The sequence below is a fragment of the Taurulus bubalis genome (assembly GCF_910589615.1).
Source record: "Taurulus bubalis genome assembly, chromosome: 10".
NCBI classification, from domain to species: domain Eukaryota; kingdom Metazoa; phylum Chordata; class Actinopteri; order Perciformes; family Cottidae; genus Taurulus; species Taurulus bubalis.
In genome coordinates, this window is record NC_136598.1 from 24,364,833 (window position 1) to 24,378,645 (window position 13,813).

Genomic DNA, 13,813 nt, shown 5'->3' on the forward strand with positions numbered 1-13,813 from the left:
TTTTAGTTTTACTATTTTTGAGAGTTTTTTTAATCTATTGGGACAGAAATGTCGGTAGTGGAAGTGGAATTGTTTTAAGGGTAAAAGGTAAAAAAACACTTCAATGGGTAATATGCAAAAAAAAAAGATTCATATTTGATAATTATTCAATAAAGTGCGAGAGAGGCAGATTTGAGCAAACAGACACAGTGAAGAGGGATGTGGGCTTGGAGAAGCATGTAGCATGTAGCATGTAGCATGTAGCAGCTGTCCGTTGATCAAGGACGCTGTGTTAGAGTCAGACGGGTCACATGACCTCCGCTCTCACCAAGCGAGGTCATGTGATCCGAGGCCGAGACGCAAGGGTTTCCTCAGTGTCAGTGACTCGTCTGTTTCCTCGTCCATTGCACATTTCCTCTGGTGTTTTTTTTTTTTTTTTAAATATCGTCAATTATCTAAAGACAAAATCCACATTTCTCTCAAACCCCCACTGCTTCCAGAAGGTCTTTTCATCATCAGTCAAAAACAAAAAAAAAAATAATTAAACATGTGGTGATTTTACTCACTGATTCCTGTGAATGAAAGCTAGTGCCAATGAATACACACATGTGTGAACTGCCCTTGAAAGGATACAAATAAAGTTGTGTTGAACTAAATTCATTTAAATTGAACTGAAAATCTAGTTTGGAGCGTGGAGAAGGCGGTAAAAGATTTTCGGAAAACATTCAACAGCGTACTTTTGATGTCCGCTCTTTTGACAGTTTATTAGGAAAAGGTATATTGGACATTTTAAATGTGTTGCAGGCATTCATGGTCCCCAGAGGACCATGAATCCAGCCTTTGACTTTCCACCTGGCCTCCATCAGCAGGTCAAAGTGTTCACATATACAGTGAAATATCTCAACAACTGCTTGATGGATTGGCAGCAAATTTGGTCCACACATTCCTGGTCCCCGGAGGATGAATCCTAATGAATTTGGTCAACCTCTGACTTTTTCCTCTCGCGCCACAACACATCAAATTCCTAATCTACATTGCTCATAAACCCCACTGCGTCCCGTATCAAAGACAACATCTATTTTCACGTTATTTAAAAGGGATTCGAACACGACCCTTTCACAATGTGGCGAGATGGAGCAGTATTCTCCGTGAAGAGCTTGTTTGTTTGTGGTGATTCTAGCATCATAAAGTGGACTTCACCTCTAATAAAACACGTCGCATCCTTTAACTCCTCGTACGCGGCAGCTGAGGAACTTCCATCCACAAGAAGTTGGGAGAGCATTCTGCATTTATGGTTAATAAAAAGATGTAGAAAGTTAATTCTCCGGCCGTTGTCTAAATTGATCTCGAATGTATTTATTTAATTACCTCCCGGGGATGAAAAACCTTCGGACTGTGCCGGCGCCACATAGATCTTCTGGAACAAGCTGAACAATAGTTGTTAAAATGTGGAGTTTCATGAGCACTTTCTGAATCGCCTCCCCTAATTCTTTTGTCCTTTCTCTCTCATCTTCCTCCCTCTTGTTAATAGTTGTCTCTTAAACCCGGAGGGGGTGCGGGGCATGAAAGGAAACTTTCATTAAGTTGCTATCTCCCCTCGCCTCCTCGCCACTTCCTCCTCATCTGCTAATGTCTTTTAAACAAAATGAACCTCTGAATACCTCCGGCCCGGAGAACTCTTCCACAGAGGAATCTCCTCCTCTCTCCCTACATTGGTTTATCACAGAAGTCCAATTAATTTCTCATACAATCCAATCAGGCATTGCGAGTCGCTACATAAAGACTGGAACGGAGGGGGAGATGGTTGCCGATATTAGTTTTACCTGTTGGAAGAAAAAAAAAGTCAGTGCATATCTGTTAATAACAGGCACCCAGTGGTTTAAAGCAGACCTATTGTGCTCAGTGTGATTCAGTATGTTTAAGCCTGCTCCCTGCATTGTTGAGGGAGATTGAGCTCCAGGTTTGTATTGACTCGCTTGCATTGAAAGTGTCTTTTGTGCATGGGTTCATATTCTTTAAAATGCGGACTTGCATTCAAGCGTCTCAAAAGGAGACTGTCAGTCTTCCTGCATCAGGCAGCGCTTAATGAGCCCCTGCATGTATTGTAACGATGACGAAAATTGGATCGAATCTGCGCGGTAAAAAAAAAAAAATAGCCTTTGACTCACACAGGTGTCCAGGAGAGACTCACTCACTTCAGTTCTACAGCAGCAAGTGGAGCTTTATCGTCTATTTAAACAGGAGAAATGCAACTTATGTGAACTAAGTCAACCAAACCGTTACTTTTCAAAGTGTGGGAAATACAGTTGTTGGTTTATAGAATCTATATAGGCATATAGGCAGCTGTTGGGAGGATTTTTCTTGATTTCTTCACAATGCGTTTGACGCACTGTGTTATCTTTAAAGCAGCTCCTCGACCGATTTTTACATTACTCGCTGCCTTCGTGGTAGAAATTCGTGAAACACGTCCTCGTAAAGTAAATAGCTGCCGCAGATAAAAAAACACAGATGAGAATGTATTTTTAATTAATTGAAGACTTTTATAAAGACGCCAATATATTATATATCACTTGTTTTAACCGAAACACCGGCGGCATCTGGTTTGAAACCCTTACTGTCAACGTTTATTCCGTAGACTCGTGCTGCTTTGAACATAACACGACCAATAGTGAGAATGACGGGTTGAAAAGAACCAGAACTGTCCTTTAAGTTTAGGAAACCGGAGCGATGAATGGAAATGCAGCCTGTGTACAGTTAGAGCAAAGCACTGTGCCCGTACCCGACTTCACCCGAAATCCAATGAGAAGTCACCTCCAGCCTCTAGGAAAAGAAGCAGGAGGAGGGGGGCGACTAGGATAATTGAGATCTAAACGATGTTTCCACCAGGAGTCTGAATTGTGTGTGGAAGTTACATCATTACCTCCGGCTACCTCATCACTTATTTCTTCTTTTTCTTCCAGGAAAGCAATCATGCAAACCCTCAGGGGGCGTTCTATGATTGTATTAGTGGACAGCGGCGGGACACGTATGTGACCTAAATGCAGTCAGGGACAGTAAAGCAAGTCACACGGCAACAATGTGAGTTAGAGTTTGCATAAACAGGTTTGTAGTTGTCTCACACTTTGCGCTGCATGTTTATCCAGAACGTTTAGTCACTGACTTTGTCTGCCTTGTCATGCTCGGCCAAAACAATGAGCTGAAAGATGCAAAAACGCTTGGTAGAGTTTAGGGGAACAGCAATGATGCTAAATGGGTTAAATGCTACGTAAATGGGCTGTACTTGTATAGCTATTTCCTAGTCTTCCGACTGTAAAGGACCTATGAGAGTTTCAAGTATTTTAATAGTTTGTTCCTTTTATTTTGGAAGTTGTGTTACTGCAGTCGGTGCATTTACGGTTGCGCTCTTATTTTGAAGGTACAGAACCGGACGTTGGTAGTACGAAACGGGAGGGAAATGAAAAGTTGCAATAACGACGGGAAATAGTGATTAAAAAGGTGACGATGTGTTAGTTTGAGCAGCTGGCGGATATGGGCACAAGGTTAGCACCTGTTGAGGTTGATTTTTGAGAAAATGTTGTTTTAGATTGTTACGGTTTTGTTTGTGTTAGCGCTTAAGCTAACCAACTGCTATTTCCGGTTTTCTTCATAGTTCTTACGGTGAGTTTAATAAACCTTTACGAACCGTCAGTTAAAGACTCCAGACTATAATTCATGCTGCTTCACCGACCGCTTGTCATCATTCACCCATTCATACACTGATGGAGGGGCTACCATGCAAGGTGCCAACCGCCCATCAGGTTTCAGCATCTTGCTCCAAGACACTTTATCATGGACTAGCAGAGCCGGGGATCGAACCGCTGACCCTTCGATTGAAGGACAATCCTGCTCTACCACTGAGACACAGTTGGCTAAAACCCTGTCACAGTATACAGTCATTTGCCACATTCTTTATAAAATACCCTTTCTCCATCCAACGCTTGAAGATCATGGACCTTCATTTCAGGTTTCTGATGCCGATTCAAGCCGCGTTTGTCTTTGACTGATTCATGCTCCCTTTCCAATTTCGCAAGTGTGAGCTCACATCTATTGTGCGCATCAACAATGGTTGAACGTATCAAACGTGACGATAAAAGATGGAGAGCGGCGTATTCTTTGCAAAGCGCTTGGCGGGATCTTCCCGGCTCATTGTCAAAACAAAAGCATCTCCTGAGCACAATGCCGAGCATCTGGCGCTTTTTAAATCGCTGCTGTTGACTGCTGCCATCAGGAACTGCCTTGTTAGGGAAATACAGGATGTTTAGGCACCTGATGAGATTATGGAATCATGTTGTGGGGGCGGGAAGAGATGTATTTTGCAAGGAAACCGTACAAGTCCGCACAACATCTGTCTCCCTCAGAGATTCTGAAAGAGAAAATGAAGCCGGCATTCAAAGACGCCGGCGGCCTCTCGGGCCCAGAGCGGCCATGAGGAGCACGAACCCGTCGCCACGCGGCTCACATGGAAGCAGGCGCAGCAGCTGTCTCACAATTTTGCAACAAATGTTCGTGCAAATGTTGGTTGTGAAATCATTTGAGGAATTAAACTGGCATTTACAACAACTGCAACGGCAGAAAATCCACAATCAAAAAATCGTATGAGTTTTCTGCATCTTCCATTAAGCAGCGGTTAAACCCAAAAAATCTGAAAAATTACCGTTTGTTAATCTGACAAATCCACGATTAAAGTGAGGTTAGATTTGTGGACGAAATTGACTAAATTTAGTTTAAGGTAAGAGCTTAGCGAGACTTAGAATTGGCTCCTCCTCCTTGGCGACAAATGTGGGTCATAAGTGATTATTGAGATGTATGCCGTCATTACAAGATATTTAAAAATGAAGTTGTACAAATATAACTTTTGCAAATATAAGAGCAGGTGGTGTCCAACAGATCCAGGGTTATTTCTTGTCAGTCGACTATAACGTAACGTTTGGTATCGCTTGAAACTGGTAATTCCCACCTTTCTAAGGATTCTAAACACTCCACTTGAAACGTATATAAACAGGGAAATGAAACAGTCGAACTTCGCATTTCACAAAAAAAAACAATGTTCTTCCCGTAGTGTTATTTTCGCCAATAAGAGCAGTAGCAGTGGGGGCTGCTGGGAAGTCCGAGTGAGCCTAAGGGGAGGAGTCAGCGGCCATCTTGGTCAGGTTAGTTAGGCTGTTTATATCGACCGCACCAACATCATCTGTGGATATTTCACTGAGCACTCCATTATATCTCCACCATATGCTCGTATAGCATGGAGCTCTTCAGTCATATATATGAATAGCAATCAACATTCAGTGTGTCTACTAGCATTTGTAGCTGAATTGTAACATAGATGCATGGAAATAAATAGCGTTCAGACAGGAAATGAGCTGAAATTTCCGTCTGATGTGTTTTTTTTTAACTCATCCATGCACCTGACCTCTATAACAAGCTTACCCTTTCATAATTACTACGACTCACAGAGGTCCCTTTCCCTTTAACATGAGCACATGTCACTATGGGTCACTTGCTCAAATGACGGATGCTGTCATTCTTCTCCGTCTAAAAAAACCCCCACAATATCTTAAATATATTCATGGGCTTTAACAGCTGACAAACGCATATTAAATTTCCATATATTTATACAAATCCTGTCGTCTGTGTCCGGCATTAATCAGAGTGAGAGTGCTCAAAAGTATTTCTGTCTTATCTGTGTCTGACAGTAACACACACAAACTCTCACACAGCACTTCTCTCCTCGTGGGAGGAGCCGCGTTGAATGATAGATGACTCCTACTAAAGAATCTGCTAAATATAGAGCTCTGCTTCACCGGCTGGCTCCAAAGAGCATGATGGGTACACACACACACACACACACACACACACACGAACACACACATCATCTGAGACAGCTCCTGACTGTCTATTCGAAGTGCATGCAGACTTCTGCCGCGCACAGTTTCCTCCTCATCTCCTCTTGTCTGAGTCCGTTGCCCACATGCATGCATGCACACAATCTCTCTCTCCCCGCTGTGTTGAAACATCACACTGCTACACATGTTTTTTTCTTTTCTTGTTTGTCTGTGTTTAGAGCCATCGTCTCGCTCTCGGTCAGCACCGGCATCTCAATGTTTACCCACTAGCATCGGCCTTGTGTACGCCGCCGTCTGTGCCACAAAATTGCACGTGCGGAGCGTGCAATCTATCCGTGTCAGAATCCCTCTGGAATCAGAGGGTCCATCTTTACTCACACAGCACACATTCCCATTAAAGACGGTGGATTTTATTGCGCACTACAAGGCAGCAATCCCTGGATTTTGGGGATATTGATTGGCAGTTATGCAAAAGGTCCTCGTTGGTATTCAGGTGGAGGATCTTGGTCACGGCGGTAATCGATAACCTCGGAAAGATGAAAAGGTAGAAACAGAGGACGGAGGAAGTGAAGGAACGAGAAAGAGCGGGGAAAAGGTAGAAAAGGAAGGTGGAAGACGGATCAAAGAGAAAAATAGGTAAGGAGAGAAGAAAGAAAAGAAATGTCAGAAATGACTTCCCACTGGACCGAAGACATGCCAATACGGAGCCTTGGTAGCGGAGAGAAGTCAATGAACAATAAACAATTGAACAACAACAACAGTCCTGCTTCTTACTGCTGGTATCACTCTCTGCAGTGTGTATAGGCAGCCGAAATAATATGCGAAATAATTGGATTTATAAGCGTAATCGGAGCAGGCAGGGTCCGTCGCCGCAATCCTCTCGGTGTGATATCGCTCGTTCATCACGGCCGTTATCTTCTTTCATCATTCCTCCGCCGAAGTGTCTCTCAACCCTCGCCTTCCGCAAATGAAATCAGCCTTTATTACGAGCTCTCTTTCCAAAAAGCCCCCGTTTCCGTGCAGTTTTCCATCATTTTTATTTCTTTCACATCCCACCGTCCCCTGGATAATATTACCTCCCTCCCCTTTTTTTTTATGAGAGTGGGAAGTACTGTAGGTCTCAGATAGGCAGAAAGCGTGCTGGAGAGGCCACTAAATGACAATGTGGAGGAGCAATGGCTTTTATTACCTCGCTGACTCTGTGTGTGTGTGTGTGTGTGTGTGTGTGAGACAGTATCAGTGACGTGCAGGGTGGTTTATACAGGTGTGTGTGTGTGTGTTGAGAACAATGGCGTGTGACATCTCTTCCCCATGTGTGAGAGACTGCATGTGCTGTAATGCACATGTGTGATATGTGATATTTTATTAGTTTGTATCGAGCAGAGGTGTCTAGTTATTTATTTTGTTGAACTTTTTATATTGCATTTTCCTAACAGAACAATCCTTGACATTTAAATTAACATAATCAAATCAAATAAATAGTAAATCATCAAAACAGTAATATTAGTATGTCTCAAGTCTTAAATCGTTTGTGACAGTTTCAAGACATCCCCCAAAAAACAGTCTTGAGTTAATCATGAAAAGTCAGAGTCATTGGTGACATATCAAGTCATTATTCCTTTGTGACAGTTTCTATTAAACTGCAGTCTCAAGTTCTTCGTGCTTAATCAAGTCTCCGGGTTATTTGAGTCTGAGTCAAATTGTTATATTGTGTAGGTGTCGTGATATGTGTGGAAGTTGCTGAGAAACGAGAGACCTTTTGATTTCACTTTGTTTTAAAAAGGGAGCACAAAAGGCCAAATAACAAGAAAATAACAGCAAAGTAAAAGCTGCTGTTCTGCGCCATTCATCATATTAATCCGGACCAAATAGGTTCACTGAACACCATCTTCTCCCAGCCAACACATCCTTTTAACCCTTCGCCCTTTCCTCCCGCTCACTTTCTTTTTTTCACAATTTGTCTTACTTTCCGGGGCCAAACTCTCCTCCCGGACTTTCTGCCTACCCAAATGGTTTTTAAGAGGGAAAGTTTACGTGCAATGCAGCCCTTCCCGCCAACTGGCCAAAAGCACTTCCTGGATTGAGGGTGGCTGTCAGAATCTGCAGTGAAGATTTATTGTGCACATCCCACCCTGACCTTAAGTGTGGTTGGAGAGAAGAAAAAAAGGGTGAGAAAGAGAGATGAATTGAAGGAGCGATAGAGACGGAAAGGCGGATAAAAAAAAAGAAAGAGCGATGCCTGCATAGTATAGGGCTGGTGAATTTTTGGCGTAGGAGTATCGGCGGTGTGCGCGTTGTCAGGGTTTGGGTAATCACAAGGAGGCGTGTGATGGATCCCTCCACTAGTATGTCTCCTTCCACACTGCTATTGGTCTCTGGAAACTTCCAACACTGCTTGGTTTGGACTGACAGTTTACCCATGGGAGGATGTCTTCACTTTTTCAGTCTCCCGCTGGCTCTCGGGCTGCTGTTGTTTCACAACTCTCTCCGTTACTCGACTCATCACTGTCTTAGTCCTTTCCCCAAAAATGTGCTATCCACTGCTTCGAAATAGCACATGCGTACATACACAGGAGTCGCCGAGCGGTTCCGGGAGACGGGGACTTGGTGTCTGCAAGGATACAACCAACAACACCCAGCATCATGCATGCATTTAATCATGAATTTAGACCTTACAGGGAACAAGAGCTTCCTACACTCTGTGCCTGCCACCACCAGGACTCAGCAGCATAGAAAAACTCTGTACTGAACCTAAGAAACGTATCCTCATACAAGGTACTCCTCGTGTTTCGTGCATTTTGCAGCAACGTGGGTCAATTTTCAGATCACAAGCTGCACATTGCGTACATGCATGCAGGCTTTTCAAAAGGAACTTCATAGGAAACTAGTTCGATAGGTCGAGGCAACAAAACGACTTAGTTTGGTTTAGGAAAATTTGGGTTGAAATAATTCCGTGCATGTTGTTAGGGAAGTACAGAAGTTACGTTACAATTCTATTTAATCACACAGGAAAAAGACACAACGCTTTAGAACAGGGGTAGGCAATTATTGGCACGCAGCAGTTTAACCAATGCACTAGCAAAGAGTGTGCAAGAGAGTTTTGGGGATATGTTGAAGCGCCCTCTCATCCGCATGTTACCCTCTTCACAGCCATTGGCAGTTGTACGGCATGTTATCTACGCTAGTTTGATTATTTTCTTTTCCTTATATTCTGCGAAAAACAACCTTACTCTGCCTCTGATTGGCTAGAAGGCTACTTGTTGCATTCTTCTTAGCGTCTGATTGGTACAAGATTGGTAAAATTAAGCATTTCAACCTATTTTCATAAGGATGGCAGCCATCTCGTGCAGTGCTCTCATATATAACTACAATGTCCAAGTTATGGAGGCTAGTAGATGGAATGAAATTACAGATCCATTTGGACAATTCAACTTTGATTTCAACGTATTCAATTGTATAGCGTCAATTACACCGAAAATGTAACTTACCGTAAAAGTCGGGTTACAAGCCGCTACTACCTTCGGTCAGCGTCCCCGTTAGCTCCCCGCTGTAGCCAGCTAGTGCTCCTGCTAGTGCTCCGCTAGCTCCCCGACAACCACCGAAGGTAGCGGGACCAGCCCCGGCGCAACACCCGACTCGGGCAGAGGGGACGCGGGGAGCTAGCAGCAGCAGCGGGGAGCTAGCAGCAGCAGCAGGGAGCTAGTAGCAGCAGCGGGGAGCTAGCAGCAGCAGCGGGGAGTTAGCAGCAGCAGCGGGGAGCTAGCAGCAGCAGCGGGGAGCAAGCAGCAGCAGCGGGGAGCTAGCAGCAGCGCTAGCTAGCTACAGCGGGGACACCCACCGGAGGTAGAAGCGGCTTGTAACCCGACTTTTACGGTAATGTTGATATGGCACACTGATAAACATGGAGAAAAAAAATGCCGCCTCATATCAACACCGTTGCTGACCCGTGGCTTTAAAACACACAACTATCACCCTCTAGGATTTAAAACATGGTCTGCCTTTGAGACCATCATTTAACCCCACGGCTCGATTGCTTTTTCTTCTAAAACGGCGAGTCTAAAGGTGTGATTACTCTGAATACACCCTCCAGACTCTCAACCTTCAAGGACGCAGCTCTCGCTCCTTACAAATCCCTCTTAAAGCCCTCCACACCACTTCACACACGGCGGAGCTCCAGGTGCCGGTGTTCGACATTAGTGCTCTCCTATCCTATCCTAGCGGTTACGACACTCAGATCAGAGGGTTTCCGTCTGATTGGGATTTAAAGTGCTGCAGCAACAGGCTTAAGTGTTGCAGCATGTTTGCATTGGTGTCAGACCAGAGCTGGAGAATGAGAAGAGAAGATGATGATGATGAAATAGAGAGGTTGATACTGCAAGGACAGATTTATCGAATTATTGAGCATCCAGCCATCCAGACACAATTACAATCTCAAAATACAGAATACAAGCCAGAAGTAGTGCCTGTCCTAAGGTATCACGGTCAGTGTTCAAACACTGGATAGTGATCCAGACGGTGGTGATTTTTAGCTCAAGCGACAGCACAGCGAGATCCTGCAGAGAGGCGGCGCTCAGCTGAGTTTACTGGGTAACAACTGGAGAGAAGGAAGGCAATCCCAGTTCCTGTAACTGAATATTCTCTGTTTGCAAAACAGACACAAAGAAAAACACTTTTGGCACCTAAAGTAAATCTAATTTGGGCCAAAATGTTCCCAAAATTAGCTCTAAAAAAAAAAGTGTGAATAGGAATTTCAGGGAAGGGACTTTATCCTTGCTGACAGACTGATGGTATAAAGTTATATATTACATAAATCACAGCAGTTAAATAGCCTTTATATATATCTCATATTATATCCCATATATATATATAAATATTTAAGTCCTGTCTTCACCCGCCTTTGCACGTGCATCTGGTTTCAGCACAACAAAAGGCTCAAATCAACTTTAAATTATAGCAGAGATTTCCTTTTTTATTTCCTTCATTTATTTTTTACACAGGTCCTCAGTGGGTATGATTTAACCATGCAGGGGGAGGTGTTGTTGCTGCCCATTTGATTTGCACCAGACATCAAACCCTTCTGCAGTTAGTGCATGTTCAATATGTTTTGTTTTCCATTCAAATTAACGGCACTCTGAAAATGTCCTCCCGCTGGGTTGAAAACTATCCGTCTACTTCTGATCCGCTCAGCTCGTTTGTTTTCTTTGTTCCCTTCCCTCTGTCCTTAGATTGCGTTAGACTTGTTCTATTCATAGGGAACTCTAAAGGAAAACATTTAAGGTAATCTGGAGCGCTTCTGATATATAATTAGCTGTGTCCCACAAATCAAAACCCTCTACGGAGCCCCTGAAGAGCATCATGGGTAATTAGGATTCTGCCTAACCTGTGTTTGTGTGTTCACAATCTGCACGAGCATGTAAGCACACGTGCAGTGAACACCCACACACACTCACAGAGTCTGACACTACAAGTCATGCCTCAGGCAACAATGGAATCAGCGAGTTACCCAGCGGGATACATCTTGAACCCTGATCTTTTATTATTTATTATCTTAGCCCACTTGTTTACATTTACATTCACAACTCTTTGTTCACTTGTAATAACTTTGCATGAACTCTAAATGGACCAGAACTAAAAGGAAACAATGGATCTCTGCGGTCTTTACAGACTTATGAAATCAAACCACCTGCAGCGTTAACCAGGGCTCGATTCATACTCATGACATCACCGGCTAATATGCATGCACTATAAACCGCCCACCCACCGGGACGCCCCCAAATTTGTAATATTACACGGTATTTTTCTCCACTCTCACCGTTCTGCTGCTCTACATGAAACCAACAGGGGGAGAAAGTCAATGTGATCAGTCTCACTAAAATGGGCGTGCAGCCTAAAAAAATCCTTTGGATATTAGCACGCGCGTGTGTGTTTATGAGTGTGTGTGTGTTGGTGTGTGTGTGGGGCCCATTATGAGCTTGTGGAAAGGTCATTTGGCTGTTGACTCCTAGTCTCTGCCGGGAGCGGCTGGATAATTGCTACTCTAATTAGTCACTTTTGCCAGCCGGTAATTCATAGTCACCTTCAAGTACTTCTCCTACACACACACATAGACATGAATACAGTACATCCTGTGTGTGTATATATATATATACATATATATATGTATATATATATATATATATATATATATATATATATATATATATACGCCGGTATACGCCGACTGTTCCTCCACGATCACTTTCTTTTAATTGTTTCTTCTATTTTTGTAATTACAGGCTTTCAGACAGCCAATTGTGGATGCTTACAACAATTGACACGATAATGGTTTCCATGTCGACATCGAGTTGACGATGATTTATGGCAATTATGCATTTGGCAAACGGCACTTTTGTTTATGAATGTGGAGGCTAAGTATTTCTGAGCCAAGCGTGACTGGATGAGAGCCTCAGCTTTAACGATACCGACATTCATTGAGCTGTTAGACAACAACTCCGTTGAGTATCAACAATATATCTGTCGATGCTGAATGAGACAGAACACCTCAATATAGGGCGCTTAAGTTTACCCAGCATCCTCTCTGTTCAAAATGCCTCGTTCACTATCATCCCTACAGAGCATTCAAGTACTTGGAGATGCCCGCCGAGGTACCCCGATACAACCCGACCAATCGGCTGTCCTGACCCCGGACCACCTGAGGTCAATGCCTAACCGTAACCATAACCCTAACCAATGCCTAATCTTAACATGAACCAATGCCTAACCATAACTTTAACCAATGCCTAACCTTAACCTTAACCAATGCCTAACCATAACCTTAACCAATGCCTAACCTTAACCTGAACCAATGCCTAACCTTAACCAATGCCTAACCTTAACCTTAACCAATGCCTAACCTTAACCTGAACCAATGCCTAACCTGAACCAATGCCTAACCTTAACCTTAACTATAGCCTAACCTTAACCTGAACCAATGCCTAACCTGAACCAATGCCAAACCTTAACCTTAACTATAGCCTAACCTTAACCTGAACCAATGCCTAACCTGAACCAATGCCTAACCTTAACCTTAACTATAGCCTAACCTTAACCTGAACCAATGCCTAACCTGAACCAATGCCAAACGTTAACATGAACCAATGCCAAACCTTAACATGAACCAATGCCTAACCTTAACCAATGCTAACCTTAACCAATCATCTCTCTCCCTCAACCAGCTGCACACTGTCGGTTTACCAGGAAATACAGTGGAACTCATGATTACGGGCATTGAGCGTTTTTCTGTCCAGTGACCCTTTTTGCCCTTTTGTGTTTGAACATTTTCTAGATTTGACAAAGATGTTGAACGTTTTGATCTCAAGAGTAAGTGAAAAGAAAGTAATTAAACTCCACCTTGCCACCGTACCAGAGGACACGTTTGTTGTCTACGATACTTTTTGACTGCTTCGTCCAGTTCCACTCCAATGGGACTGTTCATGAGGGATCACTCTTTAAAAGGAGCCGGCGGCCAGGTAGCCGTGTCTTCCTGGAGTCTTGTTGTCAACAAAAGGTCGCAATTCTCATAATGCACCTTTTTATAAACCCAATCATTGATCATCTCAGAGTGATTTCAATCTTGTTCAAGGCCAGATCTTTGGTCAAGGACAGCGACAAGAGTATCTGCACCGTCTATTATTCATACTTTTTGGGAGGCGATGAAACTGGAGCACCTCGAGAAGACTCCCCTCCAACCAGGACATCTTTTTCTCTGAAGTGGCAGCTCACCACTGAGATGCATTTTACATATATGAATTGTCAATTTCTGCAATATTTTTTTGCAAAGCTTTACTTCATGTAGGCCCATTGAGTGTGAAAGTACCATTTTTACTGAAGCTCCGAACAAACAGTGACAACATTAAAGTCATTGAATTGACCTTCATGGTACCAAACGTATAGTGACAGGGATGTCCCTTTAC

General features: G+C 43.3%; 1 protein-coding gene across 1 annotated transcript in view; it reads left to right on the forward strand.

Moving 5' to 3' along the window:
* The window catches only part of LOC306742420 (calsyntenin-2-like), a gene marked incomplete at both ends in the record, with an annotated part of 222,001 nt that overhangs the window by 175,493 nt on the left and 32,695 nt on the right, over positions 1-13,813 (forward strand). The gene's annotated exons all lie outside the window — the stretch shown is intronic.